At 45.9% G+C, this 18,677-nt stretch overlaps 1 protein-coding gene and 1 long non-coding RNA gene across 2 annotated transcripts in view; one reads left to right on the forward strand and one right to left on the reverse strand.

The window, feature by feature from the left end:
* The window catches only part of LOC139057228 (corticotropin-releasing factor receptor 2-like), a 290,004-nt gene that overhangs the window by 114,747 nt on the left and 156,580 nt on the right, over positions 1-18,677 (forward strand). The gene's annotated exons all lie outside the window — the stretch shown is intronic.
* The window catches only part of LOC139057230 (uncharacterized), a 348,067-nt gene that overhangs the window by 111,321 nt on the left and 218,069 nt on the right, over positions 1-18,677 (reverse strand). The window lies entirely within an intron of this gene.

Below are 18,677 nucleotides of genomic sequence, written 5' to 3' on the forward strand. Positions count from 1 at the left end.
TCGTGACGTGCGTAGGAAAAAACGATGGCGGAGTCTATAGAGGTAAAATAGCTTACGCATAAGGCAAAATCGTATCAGCGTATGTGCCCCAGCTGCGTTTGACGCCAGATGCGTGAAAGCCGATGATGGACGATGGTTTATTGCGTTCCGGTCTGCACAAACCACGACAGTGCGGTCGTTGCGCCCTATGCCTCACCGACGACGGGCGAGAGCCTTGCCGTGGAATGTGCCGACGCGTGCTCCGTACAGGCTGGAGACGGAATCGTGGTCGCCACCGTATACCTTCATCCCGTAACGTCAAAGAGGGACCTTCAAGTATTTATAATCGACACATTGGGGTGGATCCTAATCCAATCGTCATCGTGGGTGAGTTTCATGTCGCTGTGTCTCCTCCCGACAGAAAGTGGTTCTTGGCATTTCTCTTGGAATTGAGCAGAGTAACTAGTTGGGCTTGTTGGTTGAACATGGTGGAAGGTCGCAGCGCGGGAACCGACGCAGACAAAGAGGTACGCAAGGTACACAGACACAGCACGATGTCTGTGTGTTGTGTGTGCCTCCTTTGTCTCCGTCGGTTCCCGCGCTGTCGCCTTCTACTCTTGGAAAGGTTCGGCTTTCAATGTTACACCAAGACCAGGGGCTTAGCCAGGAGGGAGGTCTATCAGGCTTAAGCCCCCCCCCCCCCCCTCCCCCAAAATTTCTTCCTGCTGACCATGCACCGCCGACCAAACCAACCCCCGGCGCCGGTAACCATTCTGGATTTTGTCTAAAATGTCTTTTTCACGCCCAAAAAGACATTTCAGCGCGAACATTGCGAACTCGGGCTGGATTTAGCGGCCATGCCCATGCACGTGTAGTCACATAACTTAAGGAGCCCCACCCAAGCACAAAGTTTCAAGGGCATTTTGATGGCGAGTGGGCTCGTCGCGGCATCTCGCGGAGGCCGCGGAATCTACAAAGCGCATGGATTTCAATTCCGAAACTTTATGGGTATAAAGTTCTCATAAACTCTTCATGAGAAAGATGCACTGGCATTTCTAAAGTCGTGCTTTAGATGTTCAATTCCGGAACTTTGTGCGTTTAATGTTGTTATAGACATTTCACGGCAAGGTGCATTGACTTTTCTTAAGTCCTACATCGGAACATGCAACGAGAGAAGCCAAATCAACACACTATCACACAAGTTGACAAAGCACGCAACGAGGTCCGATGATACGAAGCGTTGTGGTGGTTCATTTACGCCGTCATGTCACAGAAAAGAATTTCTACATTTTTTTCACCTTCACCAAAGCATCCATGTAAAGACACTAAAGCCAGCAAAGGTAATGATGTTCTCATTTATTTTTTTCTACTTTGACTTTTATTCGCGAGGACACATTGAGCCTCTTCAATTTTCTTGTTCTCGCTACCCGCGGGCTGCCATACCATGTAAAAGCGCATGCGTTTTAACGCGCGTGCGTTTTAACGCGAAAGCGTTAAGGAAACCGTGTCGCAGAAAATATAGCGTCCGGCGTTGGTCGCCACCTTGGGAAAAAGAATTTCAAAACAAATTCCGAACTGCGGATACCCAACCACGTCTCTACCATCAAAGTTGCTCATAGCTTGTCTTTCATTCTTTTCAAAGTTACTTTTCAGAATTTTGAGAACGGCAGCCTACAAACAAATGTAATGAAAAAAGACACCGACAGCGCATGTCCTTTATGTTAGCTCTTCTCACACTGAAATATTAAAAGCGCGAAGCAATGCAAGAGGCCGAATTTCCACCAGAAAGCTCGCCTTCGTGCATAGCGTTCGCAACCAGCGTTTCCCGGTAAATGTTACGGTTACCTAATCTGCAGTTGCCGGGAAGCATGAAAGCAGTATGACTCTTTCAAAGCTATCGCGTTCCAGTTTAAAGGCCAAGCTTAAGCGTCCTCCAAACTTTTTCTCGTGTTGCCCCGACCACTGCGCGGCGCGTTCAATGCGCTTTAGTTTTTTTCTCTTGCTGAGTGTATTTTTGCCTGGCAGAGTTTTGGACGCTTTCTGGCGAGCAGACGAGAAAAATAAACAATGGTTGTTCGCCGCCTTCACTATGGGGACTCACAGGATTGCGACGTGTTCGCTTGAGCGCAACTTCTCCGGAAAGTCTTGTCTCGCCGGTGTAGGATACCGAGCAGTATGCGTATGGCTCTCGGTGGACCGAGCGTCGCGCATTTCTTCGATATTCCTTCGGTAGCTACATTAGGTGTCCGAAGCAGGCACTCGATTGTGGCCAACATGCTTTCCTTTGCGTTTCTTCCTTTCAGTGCCCCCTCCCCACAATGAAAAAAAAGGACATTTTTGTGGCGTATCGAATTGTCGCATGGGGAAAGTTCGAGCTTGTTACTTCTTTTGCGGAAAATGGGCCATGGGACGCTTCAGTTGTCGGATACTCGTATTATATTATTTCGATGGCAATTATATGGACACTCCAGGCGCATCCCTGCCGTCGCCGTCACCCTTATGTTCCGTATAAAGTCCAAGGGCCATAACGTTGTGACCACGCGCCGCATGCTCTACGTGAGAAATGAAAGTGTAAGGGGGTGGGGGGGGGGGGTGGCATGGGTGAACTGACGATGGTGGCTCAGTCATGTGTGCGCAAGGGAGAAAAGTGGGGAGGAAGTGTGCCCCCTTCCATCGCACGCGATACATCGGGGGTAGGGGAGGAAGGGGTGGCGGCCCTTAGGATTCTGTGATCTGTGATTGCGCAACGTGTTTATTTCCCTTCTTTGACGAATTATTTACGGTGACTTTTTCTTAGATACGTAGATTTATTAGAGACTTATACGTATATTTACATATCTTACTACGAGGTTTTGTGTGTACGTGCAGTGAACTTTGCTTTTTCAGTGGCACTTTTTGCCCTATATCAAGCTGCATCTTCGCATTTGTGTATTCCATTGAATCTTCGCATTTCTAATGTACGAGGGCGAGTCAAATGAAAGTGAGCCAACCAACTCTGCGCAATATTGGTTCTGTTCATTATCAACGAGGCATGCGCGTAGCAGACAGGCATCTCTCATTTACAAAAGTGACACGCAGGTGTGTGGGTAAATATTCGTTTAATGCTCTCATACACTGGGTCAAACATGGTTGTGTGACATGATAGACGCTCCAAAAATTGAACAGCGTGGTGGCGTGAAGTTTTTTACAGCTGAAGGTATTTAAAAAAAATTATCGCCGTGTGGTTGCCGTGTACGTTGAACATTTCATTCGATTGGCCACGGTGAAGCGTTGGAGGAAACAGTTCAAAGAAGGACGTGAAAGTTGCAAAGACAATCCAAGACCGGACCAAAGCCACCTTGCAATCACGCCCAACGAAAGTGCAAAGGTTGAAAGCTGATTAGGCAAGAACAGAAGTTAAACATCGATGAAAAGTCAGAGTGTTTGAACATCAGTAACGTTTTGGTTCACGCCATAATTCATGAACATCTCTGTTATCGGCTCATGTGTGAGCAATGGACGCCCAAGATCGTGACCACCGCCAGAAGATGGAGAAGTTCGGCGCTGCCTTGACTCATCTGATCCGGTATCTCTATGAAGGTGACGACTTCTTGTCTCCAATTGGGATCGTGGATGAAACATGGTGCTACTACGATGAGCCTAAAACACGACGGCAAAGATTACACTGGAAACATTCGAATTCACCGCCTCCCCAAAGAAAGCAAAGGCCGTCATTTCCACCGGAAAGGTGTTGTTGACTGTTTCTTATTTTTTAGATCGTCAGGAGCCATTACTGATCGAATTTCCTAAACCTGAAGAGACTATCAATTGTTCCCGATATTGTGAAACGCCGGATCAGCCGAGTGTCGCAATGAAAAAGAAAAGACGGGGAAAATTGACGAATGGGGTCATCTTGCTATACGACAATGCCCTACCCCACATCGCTGATGTGGTTAACACAAAACTGGCCAACTTAAAGTGGGAGACGCTTCGACATCCGCCATACAGAACAGACCTGTCGCCTTGCGTCTTCCACATTTTAGGGCAATTAAAAAAACCAGCTCAAGGGAAACAGATTCGTGTCGGACAATGACGTGAAAGAGTCAGTTACGGGCTTTTTGAAGCAGCAACCCAAGAAGTTTTACGATACGGGAATCACTGACTCGTTAGTCAGTAGGACAAATCTCTAAATGCTCATGCAGACTACTTTTAAATAAAGTAACCCGTTGGTCATATATTCGCATTGGCTCACAATAATTTACTCACCCTCGTATATTTTGCAGAACTCCTGCCTTTTATATGTGCTCTCTGTTGCGACTATTATTTCAGTGAAATTGCAATGCACGACCAACGGCAACTGCTCCTGCGCAATACATTGGAATAAATAACAGCGTCATTGAGATGTTTCCCTGGCCGTTGCATTTGTACAGAAATGTAAAGAAGATTCTTGACTGACGCAGTTTCATAAACATATTTGCGCTGAACTTGTTCATTTCGTGGCCTTTACGTTTTTCATATCAGCGGCATGCATTGCTCTGCTGGTTTCGAACTCTTATAGTTCTATAGTTCGTGTGACATTTTCTCTACTTATTAAATAGACAAAAAAATTGAAGCATTGAGATGAGTTATTTCGGGCCCAATTTTGGGGGCGTACGAGTGTATTATTTTAAGAAAAAATGTATACTTTACTTGTCTTGACAGTGCTTAGCGTTCAAAATTCGTTTGCAGCATATTTGGTAATGTCAGTGCAGTTATTATTTATGTATTTCCTCCCTCGACAAATTCTATAAGAAGGAGGCCGAGCTGTAACGTGAGCCTCCTCCCCCCCCCCCCCCCCCCGAACTATATTTCTGTCTGAGACACTGACCAAGTCTGATGCCTCCACGGCGCGCCATGGGCCCTGCATAGACCTACGTTCGCTAAAAACATCTCCAGTGTCGTCACAGAGCCCATGGCCGTCCATTATAGCGACCATAAAGCCCTAATTACTGTTGTCACGAGATAAACGCAAATACAAATAAACATACCTATGTGCATATTTGTGTTATATTGTTTTGTTTTTTATTTTAGTTTGTTTATAGTTATGTAAGGCATCGCTGGTCATCTACCGCTAGAGAGTGTAATGACTTTGAATTTTATACCTTTACATCAAGAAACTTTTCTTTGCTTTTCCTGTACTCATTGTAATTTCAAGGCGTTGCAGGAATATAGGCGGCTCGCTGAAGTACAATTTGCCGCATCGTACAGATAAAGCTCGGCGTAATAAAAAATAGAATTATTGTCCTGAACAAGACTGCATTGCTTAGAAAGAAACTCAATGTATTTTATTGAACCGGCACTTAGCCTACAAATGCGCGCTCCATAAATTTTGTCTGCGGCTTGCTGTCACAAACGCAGGGGTAGTTTCTTTCTTTCTTTGTCAAAACCAAACAAACTTAACATTTTCATTCCATCTCATACAAAAATAGAAGACAGGCGTAACTGATAGAAGCACCGGAGGTGCCTAAATCTTATTAAGTATTTTTTTTTAATTTAAGGCGCTGTGCTCTTCGCCACAGCCATCGATAGGCAATATACACAATATATAATGCCGGTCGGTCGATCGGTCGGTCGGTCGGTCGGTTTTCAAACAGTGAGCTCTGTAGTTAGGCACACCTTCAACTTCTCTGGCGGTTTCTAAAAGCTCGCGCTCATGTCTATACTAACATTGGTCTCGGCTTGTCTAATCATTGTATAATCATCACTAATCATTGCTGTATAGCGCGCGCGTGTGTGTGTGTGCGTGTATGCTGTGTGCGCGCGCGTGCGGGTGTGTGTGTGCGTGCGCGTGTGTGTGTGCATGTGTGCGTGCGTGCGTGTGTGCGCGCGTGTGCGTGTGTGTGCATGTGTGCGCGCGCGTGTGCGTGTGTGTGCGTGTGTCTGCGTGTGTGTGCGCAGGTGTGCGTGTGCGTGTGTGTGCGCGCGTGTGCGTGTGCGTGTGTACTTGTGCGTGTGTGCGTGTGCGTGCGTGCCTGCGTGCGTGCGTGCGTGCCTGTGCGCGTGCGTGCGTGCGCGTGTGCGTGTGCGTGTGCATGTGTGCATGTGTGCGCGCGTGCGTGCGTGCGTGCGTGCGTGCGTGCGTGCGTGCGTGCGTGCGTGCGTGCGTGCCCTTCCAACATGATGTGCATTCGGAAACATGTGACTTCGTTAGGCTCTCAAGTTGCGCGCCTCGTATTTTCTTCCCCAAATATAAAAATATACAACAGCGAAATGAGCAGGGTTTTTGTTTTCACGAACAGTGTTATGGGGAAAAACGCCGAGTAAAGGATATAAAAACAATAATTTGAATAGAACTTTGTGCATGCGCATAACTACAAACAGGAGAAAAGCGACGCAATGTGACCTGCATGCCAGACGACGAAAGTGACGCTAAAGCAGCGTGCCGGTTCGTCATTCATAAAGCAAACTAAGAACAGTATTTTGCATATACCCCCACATTAAGTCGCTACGTGTCCGCAGTTTCTGCGCACGTGCCTTTTCTCTCTTTCTCTCCATCTTTTGCTCTCGCACGTGGACTTCCCTTGGATATGCACCCGTTTCTTTTCTTCTCCTCAATGCCACAATAAAAAAAAGAACGCATCTGCCTTTGTTACGCCTTTAATCCAATAATACCGCAGTATCGCAGAAAATAAGCCCGCAGCGTACACGCAGTCAGCCCTTTGGAATTTGCGTAGCGCTCTGCGGTCGTATAGAAAAGCCGAGAATGTATAGCAGTTGCACGAACGTCAGTCGTTGTTTACACAGCTGTAGTGTATACGGAACAGCTTTGCTGCGAACATGGTGTTTTCTTTTTCGTGTCTTTTTTGTTTGTTTTGATCTTGATTCTGTTTATCTTGATTTTAACTGGATTTCCGTCGAAACCGATTTTGTTTTATGTCTGGTTGAAACTGAACCCATAAATATGCCCGCTTATGGATATACTCATTCACAAAAGAAGTGTGCTGTTGTACAGATAAATATTCTGATGTTTTGCATGACGTCGTTATAAAAATAGTTCTTAAGAGAGAAATTTTGCTTATAATTTTTTAACCGAAAATAGCAATATCTCTGGTTCGACACCCCGACTACGCAATTGGTGACATACATCTTTTGTACTATTCATTTCATTATTGAAAACAGATAGGACACTACACTTTCTTCATTGCCATATAAATATGCTCCTGAGACCCTAATACAGCTACGGGACATAACTGCTTTTCAACCTGATTTTTGTTGTCTGCTACTATGTCACAAAAGTGACAAGTACCTTTCTTTTTTAATTTATATGCCACGGTTAGATGGCAAAAGCTGCATTTCCATGTGTGTGGGAGAAGTTACCACCCCATCGTGTTTGTTATAATGATAACAGCGTTTCATTGCTTAAACACGGAGGAGAAGACTGAACTACGTCTTAATACATTGCCATGTTGTTGCTGTATCCTGGATTTTCACGCAATCTCGAGGGAATTGAAACACACTTCAATTTTGCTGTCCGCCGTCGGCTATAACTCAGTGATTAAGATTGGTGTAGTTTCAAATCTCTGGAAATGGGATGACCAGAGTATGAATGAACCACTTCCATACAGTTTCCCATGCACATGACCTTATATGTAGGATGAATATTTTTAGTAAGCGCTTCTCTGAGTTAATTTGGCAAAATACTGAAAGCAATCTGCTATATATAGCCCGGGGGGTCCTAGAAGGCGATTATATATATATATATATATATATATATATATATATATATATATATATATATATATATATATATATATATATATATATATAAAACACTGACCAAGTACTGGTCATTCGAATCAGTACGAATCAAGTGCTGACCATTCTGGATTGATGTGTCTTTAAGTGAGAGGGCAAGGTCTTTCCTCTTGTTTCAGTATGCACTCAAGTTTAGCGTAGTGTCATCTATGCCTCGAACACTACCATAAGTCCACTACATAGGACGAAAACAAAAACAATAATGCTAGAGGGAACGCTGCACCTTTATCCTATAAAGTGACTCCCCACTTGAACTGTTTCGCACGAAACTGTTTCGGCGAAAGACGTGACCAGACTCCGAAAATAAAGCTTGACTCGGGAACGACTGAGTTCACCTATGCACAATAAATATGTGGCGATGGTGGCACGCCCTGCTGTTCCGCTAAGACTCAAAGAACAAAAGTTAAAGCTAATACTTCAAAAAGAGAACTGATAATATTGGCCCGTTTGGAAGTATGAGCTGCAAATATTGCTATTTGGCAAACCGTAAAGGATGGTGTTGACTCTTCAGCGCATCTCGCATAAGAAAGAAAGAAAGAAAGAAAGAAAGAAAGAAAGAAAGAAAGAAAGAAGGAAAGAAAGAAAGAAAGAAAGAAAGAAAGAAAGAAAGAAAGAAAGAAAGAAATCGGAAGTGACGACCATTTTAACTTGCAAGGGTGGACGCTGAATAAGTGCGAAAAAGCAATCGAGACTTGAGGCAAACACAAGATTCGACAGGTTGCATAAGAGTTTATGAGGACGTAGACGGGCTATCCCACCTGCTATCCCAGAAAGCTTTGCAGACAGCCTAGCTACCTGTCCTTATTAGGATGTACTTTGTAGGATGGCAATGGAACTCTGTGGCTTCAGCGATAGCCTGGAGCCACGCTTTGCAACAGAAAATCCAGATTTGGCAGGCTTCGTTGCTTGGCTAAACTTTCCGCATACCCCAAGCGAAACTCTTCGGTAAGAAAGCGTGCAATTGCGGGTTGCCTCAAAACAATTCTTATTTTCCTTCACGATTCACTTCTGACGACCACAGGGCCTCGGTGCCCGAGCAGTGCCGACCTCTACTGTAGATGAAACTCTGAAGAATCTCACTTTCTCGCATGCCACCATTTCCAACCACCCATTAACGTCTCTCGAACTCCATCCCTTCTGCCCCACTATCTTCTGGATCTACCTCACTCCCTATCACCACATCGCTCTCGATCACATACCAGAAGGCGATGATACCACAGGTCAAGGTCACCTGGGACTCGTAAGGCACCGGTCTGTGTGTCAAAATAGAGCTCTTTACTTTCGTTTTTTCTCACACGCTTTATCGCCACCATCAATGAGGAAGCCTCAGAATCATACTCAGGCCGTCATATTATGTTGCAGGCTGTCGATTCATGATTTAAAGAAAAGAAGAAACATCGGCAAAGACGCCTAACAATACTTACGCGCAAAAAGTAGCTGCCATTACAAAAGGAAAGAGGCTCAAAATGACACCTATTAAAGCAGAGCAGACTGTAGCCGCAGACACAACTTGGACTAGTTTGCTCTTACGTCTGCCGAAAAAATCGCGCAGTCGTCAAGCCCATTGCAGACGACAAGCGGAATGGCTCTCTACTATCGCACATTAAGAAAGCCGTTGCAATAACAGCTGGCTTGTTTTTTTGCTGTTGTTGTTTTTTTAACTGAAGCACGGCCTACCAAGCACCAGGAGAGAAACTGGCGCTCACGACGCAATTCCCGTGTACTCGGGTGTAAATCAGCTGACATAGCCGTGCCTAAGCTCCCAGGTCCAGCTAGAAGCGGTTCTTTGCGGTGAGTTCCGTATATGGTCACAGAAATCTGGGGAGTTTTTGCTGAGGAACCTTGATTCTAAATGTGCCTTTGCCTAGGCACTACGGAGGATAGTGTACTTTGCTCCGTTTAACCATTGCTTAAACTTCCGAGCAAACGGGACGACAGTGGCCCATATGGAGTTTTCTTCTTTTTTTGTCTTCAATGGCGGGCGAGTGTCACTGATTCACACGTACCATATAAGGTTTGCCGCTTTGCAATGCGTCTTCGGCGCTCTGCGAGTGCCAGAGTCATCGACGACGAGAGAAGTACATGCCACATGCGCTTATGCGACGCCCAGCCATTAATAAGAATGGCAGTGTAACTTGAAAATTAAAATATGCGAATTCGACGCACTGTGGGAATAAATGTAGGCTAAAATTTCAGTGCTGTTCGCGTTGACTGACGATAATTAGTGGTGATGTTGATGGCGCATATTTAATTTCTTCAACTTTTAGTCAAACGCGTGAGTGGTGAGTTGATGTTAAACCTTACCTTGTGTATACCACTGCCGTTTGTCTCCGTAGTAAGCAGAACACACAGGGAGAGGTGTTTGCTTGAGGCGTCGTCATGCGTCATGGTTCATAACCTCTGAGAGGGTTAAACATTGTCATTGCCTCATAAGGCACATCGCAACCGGGCAGAAGTATTAAACTTTAATTGAATTGCGGGACTGTACGTGTCAAAACCACAATCGGATTATCAGGCACGCTGTAGTGGCAGACTTCAGATCAATTTTGACACTCGGATGTTCTTTAACTTGTCTCTAAATCTAAGTGTACGAGCGCTTTTTATTTCGCCCGTGTCAAAATGCGGCTGCAGCGGTGGGGGTTAAACCCACGACCTCGAGCAAAGCCATATCCGCAAAGCTACCACGACGAGCACAAGAATGTTGATTTGGCGTATGACCCTTTACGTAGTGTAGCCTAGACTCAACGGTGCGCTTTAATGCAGCTCTGTTTCTGCACTCCCTGCGTAAGTTGTCGGCTTGACAAATTTGCAAAGTGTATATTTTTTCAGAAATAGCAGCAACGTACCGTACCGTACCGTACCTTGAACTTAAATTTATACCGTTTGCCCGCAACCGCTATAGTGTCTATAGCATACAGCAGCGTTTCCTTGCCTTCTCACGGCACATTTTCCCAATCCCCACACCCCTTCTTGTATGGGAACTGCGAGCGAAGAGTGGCAAGGCTGATACTCGTTTCGCGACTACATTGGTTCTATCCATTGTGTGCTTCCTCTTCCCAATCCTCTCTGCCAGCCTATCTAGCTTTCCTCTGGACTTGCACGTTAGTAGAAAGGTAAGCGCTGCAATTTCGGCAATACTTTTGCGCAGGCGAGGGATAATTACAGTTGGCAAGAGGCTGACGCGGCGACGCTCAGGGCGCTCCAGAGAGCATTGTGCATATTCGATGCTGCGCAAAGGTCGAAACGAATTTATTGTGACCCCTTTACTCCCTGCCTCACTCCTGACATGCATACGCATGCTCTGAACCACTCCCCGAACCGGTGTGCCAGACAGCAGCAGTAACAGCAGCAGCAGTGGGAAAGTCGAAGGAAGAGGCAAAAAAAGCTTCGCTTTAATATTTTACAACGGAACAAATTCGCAGTAAGAATGGTAACAACTTGTCATCATTCCTTGATCTGTGACCGCTAAAGTGGCATCTGCCTAAGCCAACTTCTAAGTAAGCTACCAGCTGCTCCCGGCCCAAACCAGAGGGTGCGCTGAAGTTATCTTCCAATCGAGTAGCTCGGCGGCGTGATTAAACAATTCCGCTACTTATCGAAGGTCCAGGATGCTAATCCCCGATAAGAGGTGGCTGCCGCCTAGAACCGCTGCAAATTGACGACTATTCACACGGGCTCATTCTCATCCTTCCCCATTCAGGGCCCGGGAGAGGGTAAGCTACGCGTGCATAGACGCTGCCAAGGAAAGCAGTTGTTGCCTTGACGAAGGCAAGTTTCCTTGCGAAAACGTTGGCGCCAATGAAATTCTCTGTTAGGCCATGGTTGATCACCTCAAGGCTTCATCTTCCTGTAAACTTCTCTTGGTTGGGTCTCTCCGACTAGTTAAAGTGCAATCTTCCGTTCACTGGAAAGGCCACGAACATACGAGCTGAACAGCCGAGGTCACGCCAAGGTCCTTTCTGCAGCCACACTCGGCCATGTGGTTCGCTTCGTACACGGTGCGCCAGCAGAAGAATGGCTGGCCGCACGAGGGAGTTTATTTCGGTACAGTAAATATCGTGCTTGAAGCAACGCAGGGAGCGCGGATGTCATCGCTAAGGCAACCGGACGCACGAGTTTGAGAAACACCGGCAAACACGAACGTGAAGAAAGAGGTGAATAATGCCGCCATAGAAAGAGGCACCGAGATGAAAGGCAGCACGATCGTAAAGTTAAGTTGGAGGCGAAAGCGTTATACGTGAGATCAGCGCGGGAATGAAAACAAAGAAGCTGGATGGCAAAGAAAAATATAGGTATGGTGAGGGGCGCTGGAGGGGTTGCTTTGTTGAGCAATAGGAAACCAAAGAGAGAGTGTAAGTGCGAATGATATCCCAGCGAAACGCAGCAAAAGTATTTTAGCCGCGAGTGAGAATGGCTTCCAGAGCTCGCTACTTGACAGCCTTCCGCCGCTACTGTTTTTAGCTCGAAAAGGACCGTCGTCAAACGAGCTAGCAGTAGAAGAATGGAGTTAGAAAAAGCGCAAATTCTGACGTTTAGTGGTATGCAATGTGCTCACACACAAACAACTGAAAAAAAAGAAGAAAACGAGAAATGAGTAAGCCAGGACCGTTCAAAACGCTTCCGCGAGCATGAAAGCGAAAGCGCTATCGATTCGCTGGGTGCTCGCGAAGAAGAGTTGCAGTTGGCGAGGCAAACGAGCCGGAATTCTTCCCACACGCACCGCATCCGCGAGTGTAGCTGGATGACCCTTCGTTCTCTTCTTTCCCGCCCGAGAGTTCGCCGTCGCGAAGCTCGACTATCCCGAGAATCTCGCGCCGTTTCACCGTGGGCAGGAAAGTTCGCGGAACCACCGAAGAATGGCTGCCCACTCGACCGTATCATCCCGCAGCTTTCCTCTGCGCATTTCCTCTCCGGCTCCCCACCGATTAGAATGCAGCACAGGTCGGATCATATGAGTTTTGCACGACGAAGCTGCTGGTGGGAAGGCTCATGTCAGCGTTTGTTGCTCTAGAAGTAGGTGGCTTGGCTATAGAGCATGTCGATCGGAACATGCTGGAAGACAGAAATTCTTACTCGGCCATAGGCATGCAGCGACGTAGCAAGCTGCTGGTGCCGTGGGCGTGCAGTCCTGTTGAGGTGAAGGCTCTCAGCCTGCTCACAAAACAGAAAGGAGCACTCTCCTGACAAGAATGTCCCGGCTGCTTGCCTGAACAACACACAAAAAATTTGTGAAATATATAGCAATTTCACCGCAGGGAAACAAACCATGCAGAAAAGTCTGAGCGACAGGGAGTACGCGATGGCGCAAGAAATTCCAGGACAGCTCTGAAAGACTGTTTCGCTACGAGTCCGGCTGTTTTGAAAAAAGAAAAGGAAAAGAAGTAAACATGTCTCATTTGCATAACATAAACGTTCCGTGACATTTCCTTAAAACAAATAAAACCTAAAGGGCAAATAGAATACTTCCTACGTCCGCGGCTCTGTTTCAAAGGCATAGACTCCTGAGAAGTGTCGCTGTACTTCAGGGTTTTCCTTTTTTAAATTCGTCATGCTATTCAGACACTTCGCCACGATAGTGTGACAACATGAACGCAAGATAACATTAAAACGCGCTACGCACAAATTCAAATAAGCGATAACTACTCAATGATTGCGTCAGCATGGCCGATTTCGTCTACACCATACAACACTTCGAGCTTCTTGGTGTCAGACCGAACGGACAGCGTGATTTTGAGCTTGCAGTTGGCCGTCAGTACCCTACACGCGCAAATAAGCACCAACACGAAGTATTAACCATCGCACACGTAAAACAGTCCATTAACGAGATATCAATTTACAATATAAATGTAACACCAATTTAAATCTCTGCAAACTTGTGGTGCCTGATTCTGTCGACTTGCACAGACTTGTATGCCGAAATTAAGAAGGAATAAGATAAACTTAAATTTTATTTTTTATTATTTTTTTGCAGCGACTTCCCTATTGTCGAAGTGATGGCTCCTCTTACGGCATTTCTGAGACTTTTTCACAGGCCCGGCTCGCCACCTGCCTTCACGCGTATAAACTCTGGCCGCTACATTTTAAGTATGCAATGTATACAGGGCGTTTCAGCGAACAATTTCAAAAAATTTTAACGATTGCCTTTAGCCGATAGAACGATTCTAGTTCATGAGATGGTCTATTCGAAGCGGCGGACACTACTTGCACAAAAAATTGAAATGTATAATCGACTAACAAAATTTGAATAATTAACTTTTGAGTTAATTAGCCTATGGCCCATATTGGAATTGACAAATTCTAGCCGTGGATTTCGGAAGGCGGAACCACTTGGAACGAATTCTCCGGACGACACCAATTTCGAGTAATTAATTCCCGAACTTTTGCGGAGAAATACATTGGCGTTCCAGTTACTTTTGTGCTTGAATGCATAAAACAACGTTTTGTTGAAAAAGTAACTGGAGCGCCAATGCATTTCGCCGCAAAGATCGGGAATTAATATCTCGAAAGTGGTGTCATCCTAAGAATTCGTTCCAAGTGGATCCGCCTTCCAAACTCCACGGCTAGAACTTCTAAATTGCAACATATGTACAACCTTAATTAGTGAATTTTTCTTGAGTAGTTGATTATGAATTTAAATTATTTACTTAAAAGTAATATCCACCTCGTCGAGTTGACCAGCTCATGAACTAAAATTGTGCTATATTCGACAGGCAACCTTAAAAAATTTGTGAAAGGGTTCGTTTAAACACCCGGTATATTCTGGGGTTTTAGGCGCCAGAACCACTAACGGATTATGAGGCACGCCATAGCGGTAGATCCCGGAACGTTTGACCACTTGCGGTTCTTTAAGGTGCGCCCGATGCATGACATACAGACGTCATCGCATTTCTCCCTCATCATCGAAATGCGGCTTCCGCGGTCGGAATTCGATCCTGTGACCTCGTGCTTAGAAGCCCGACTCCATAGCCGCTGCGCCATCACGGTGGGTGCCAAGTATGCAAGGCACAACGAAGACTCAATTTCCTCGGTCAACAGGCTAAGATTTCTTTATAGTGCATGGGATCTATTAGAACTTCCGCCTCTTCTTTATCCAATCGCTTCCTTATGCGCCTCTCTACATGCAAGGTAGCTGACTATAGATGTAGTTAATGTCCCCGCCTGTTCTTCGTTATCAGCGAAGACATTTACATGTACAGGATAACTAAAAGGATAGATTTAAGTACCACTCGAACAGCGGTAGGTTTCCCGGCGACAAAGGCATTGGTGGCGGCACAGCGACGGCTGGACGACAACGACACGCCGGCAATGACGGCATAGTAACTACGACGATGGCGCGACAAGGACGATGTTTGCAACAACGACGGAATGACGACAAGATAACGATGACAACTTGACGACGAAAACAAGATGATAATGATTACGTCATGCATAGCGACAACGATGACACGACAGCGATGACGGTACGACGCCTCCCACGTCGCGGGCGTGTCAGGTGTCGATCAAATGCCAAGTGGGGTCAAATAGAAGGTCTTTAATGCGAAGCATACTTGCCTCTTCCGGTGTCTTCGTAGTAGCTAGGCAACTGTGTCTCTTGTACAGTGTGCCGCACCGCAACAAAGCAACGCCTAGCAACCGAGCCTCTGGCGGCATGCAGCAAGTGGAGAAGTTTCGTCAAACCATCGTCGTCATGTCACAGTCGTCTCCATTATTCTGTCGTCGTCGTGTTAACCTCTTGGGCCTGTCATCACACATACACTTACTCCACACACATAAATGTTTGCCTAACACGCACCCATTGCATCATCTGGTTATACTGTGCAGCACCTTTAACGAGGCTACAGTTTGCCCCGTATCCGCCAACCCCTTAAAAATATTTATAAACGGTTTGCGGGGGACATTATTATTTTGTTCTATACTCGGTTATCTTACTATTAACGTTGCACACGGCTTCGTTTTCTGTTTTGAGAACATATTGGTAAATATAAAGAATACAATTTTATTAGCGTACGATGATAAACATGGTATCCTCCTTTAGTTTTTGTTTACACAAGTCCGTGTGGACACTCCTTCAAGTTTAATCTGTGCCGGGCAACATGTGGCATGCCGAGGTAGGAAATGCACACAGCTTCTCCATCTCGTTTTTCGCAAGCTATGCGGGCGCAGGCTCCATCGATTGTGTTATACGAGCGCAGCCGGCAGCGGTACAATTGCAATCGTCCAAAACACAACACGAGTTCAGGAGAGCATAAGCAAACATGAGTCGGATATGTGCCATGGCCAGCATGCATCCAGGCAAGAGCATAAAATACAAAGGAACTTTGAAAGTGGACTTGATTCCCCAGCGATTGTAGACGTCATACTTGAGCGGCACCGGCGTGGCCAAGGTTCTGCCTAGCGCGCGTAGCAATTCGCAAGACGAGCGTGCAGACGTCGGTGGCTTTGCTAGTGCTTGTATCAGTCAATCAGCAGCTCTTATTTTTCCGCGACGCTTAATTCAGTCATGGTGGCATAGAGGGAGACCAGAGGCGGACAATTCTGGAGGCATTTTGCTTCTCTCCTCTGTATGGTATGGCTTCTCTGCTCTGTATATGGTGAGATAGACAACAAGTAAGTCGGAAATTACTTTAAGGAACGGCTATCACTTGTCTGTTCTTTGTTGCTGGAATTCAAAGAAACTGTCGTAATTTCACATCAGAAACACATTCTCGAATTTAGTGGCATTCGTACCATCAACCAATCATTAGACTGTAAATAACAGTACCTAATTTTAGTTACATCAGGCGTATGAGGACCAATACTGCATCGAGAGGGATTTGCCCCACGAAGAAGTGGTTCAAAATCCAAACTTCTAAAACACACAAAGCAGGAACTGAAAACTTTAGGATATCGCCCAATTCCCGAAATTCTCCAACACTCAATCACATATCTAATGAAAACAGCGTTAGTCAAGCGTTCAGAAATAGCTTATCAACATCGTGTGTTTAAGTTTAGGTAGATTCATTGGCATGTGAAAGCCAAGTATTTTTATGTGCCAGAACTGATTGTATAGCCTTATCTCGCAGACCTCACCAACGACGACCAAGCGCGATACTTCAGCACTCGGTATAGAGTAAAAGAGAAATGATGGTGTTTGATGAATGATTGAAAACTCTTAATGGATTCCCCTCCCACGAAATTGCTTCCCGAAAGCTATTGTTCGGTCCATTTTATGGAATGCCAGTCGTACGGCAAAAGTACTGAAAAACGAAGTTTAAGTCTGTCTCTCTCTTTTATTTCTTTTTTTCTTTTGCCCTATTGCTAAAGAAATATGCCGGAATACCAGCTTCAATATTTCTTTTTTTTTAATCACGCAGTGGTGTTCTCACGTCATCGCTAAACGCTCGGTTGGGGTAAGGCAAAAACACAAACAAAATGTCTGCCATTTCATTAAACTTTCGTTTAGCATGTTTATGATTACACTCTGAATGAATGGCCTTGGATTTGATCTAAGAAATCACCTTCAGTGTATCGAGCCCTATTATTTTTAAGCTAACTACGGTTGATCCAGACACACGTAGCTGTCGACTCTCTCAGAGTGCTCATTCGCCATCTCTAAAGGATCCCCGACCATCATTTAGCCTCCCTATCAGCCGAGAGACCTTAAGCGAGCTTTTCAACAGTGATTAGCGCTCATCAAGAGTGCATACCGTCATCTTATCGACTGGCGGCGAAGCCTTCATCGCACGTGTGGTGCCTGCGACAGCCTCAAGTGAATTTTGCTATTCCCGGAATTACAAAGAAGGCCAATCATCCATCGCCGGCTCTAAAGAAACTCACGCTCCTATTACTGCACCGGACGTATCACGACGCATTCATATATATACCGATGGTTCGACCTTACCTACCAGCTCAACTGCTGCATTCGTCATTTCAGCTAAGCAGGTTGCAGTTGCATACAAATTGTCAGACACGCCTACATCTACGTTGGCAGAACTTGCAGCTCTCCATGCCGCTATGACGTACGTCACCGAAGAGCCGGCAGAGAAATGGCTCGTATCTTGTGACTCCAAGGAAACTGTTCACAGTATCAAGTCTGGATTACATCACAGAAGTAACGAGCAGATGATATCTGACATCAGGGAAGTGCACCATCAAGCTCTGGAAAGAGGGCACAACATTATCTTTCAATGGATTCCAGCTCACTGTGCTTTCGTCGGCAACAACCTTGTGGCAAGGCTGCCCAGTCTGCCCACTAATGCACCAAGACGCGTCCGACACCTTTGGCCAGGTCGGACGCTGCCAGGGAACTTTGTCTACTTGCACGCAAAAAAGTCACAAGATCTCTTCAGTTCAAGTGCCTTCAATTGCCGATTGCATAAACTGGATCCCACGCTACGGCTACAACTACCATCTAGCCTTTCCCGAGACGAAACAACCTTGCTGTGCCGCTTGTGGTTGGGAGTGGCGTTCACGAACGCCTACTCCAATCACATGGGAATGGCTGAGAGCCCGGTGTGCGACTCCTGTGAGTACGAGGAAACCATCGAGCACTTATTGTATATCTGCCCTCGCTATGATGTGCAATGCCTCTCTCTGCGGGTAACTTTAAACCGACTGGACTCAAGACTGTTCTACGAGTCAAAGATACTCAGACCGTGGCCATATCCTTCACTGGCACGAAAAGCGACTCGTGCACTAGTATAATACTCGAAGCGCACCACCTTAAGAGAATGTTTAAGTGTCCCTGTGCATCCTCCCACGCGCACTCAGTGCTTACTCTCTTCCTTTTTCCTCTTTCTGTTCTCCTTTCTTCCCCCAGTGTAGGGTAGCAAACCGGGTATTCGTCTGGTTGACCTAGCTCCCTGCCTTTCCTGTCCTTGCTATCTCTCTTTCTCTCTATCCATGGTTGACCTTGTTGAAATATTGCGCAGGACAGTTCACCTATC

This window comes from Dermacentor albipictus, chromosome 3 (genome assembly GCF_038994185.2).
Source record: "Dermacentor albipictus isolate Rhodes 1998 colony chromosome 3, USDA_Dalb.pri_finalv2, whole genome shotgun sequence".
NCBI classification, from domain to species: Eukaryota; Metazoa; Arthropoda; class Arachnida; order Ixodida; family Ixodidae; genus Dermacentor; species Dermacentor albipictus.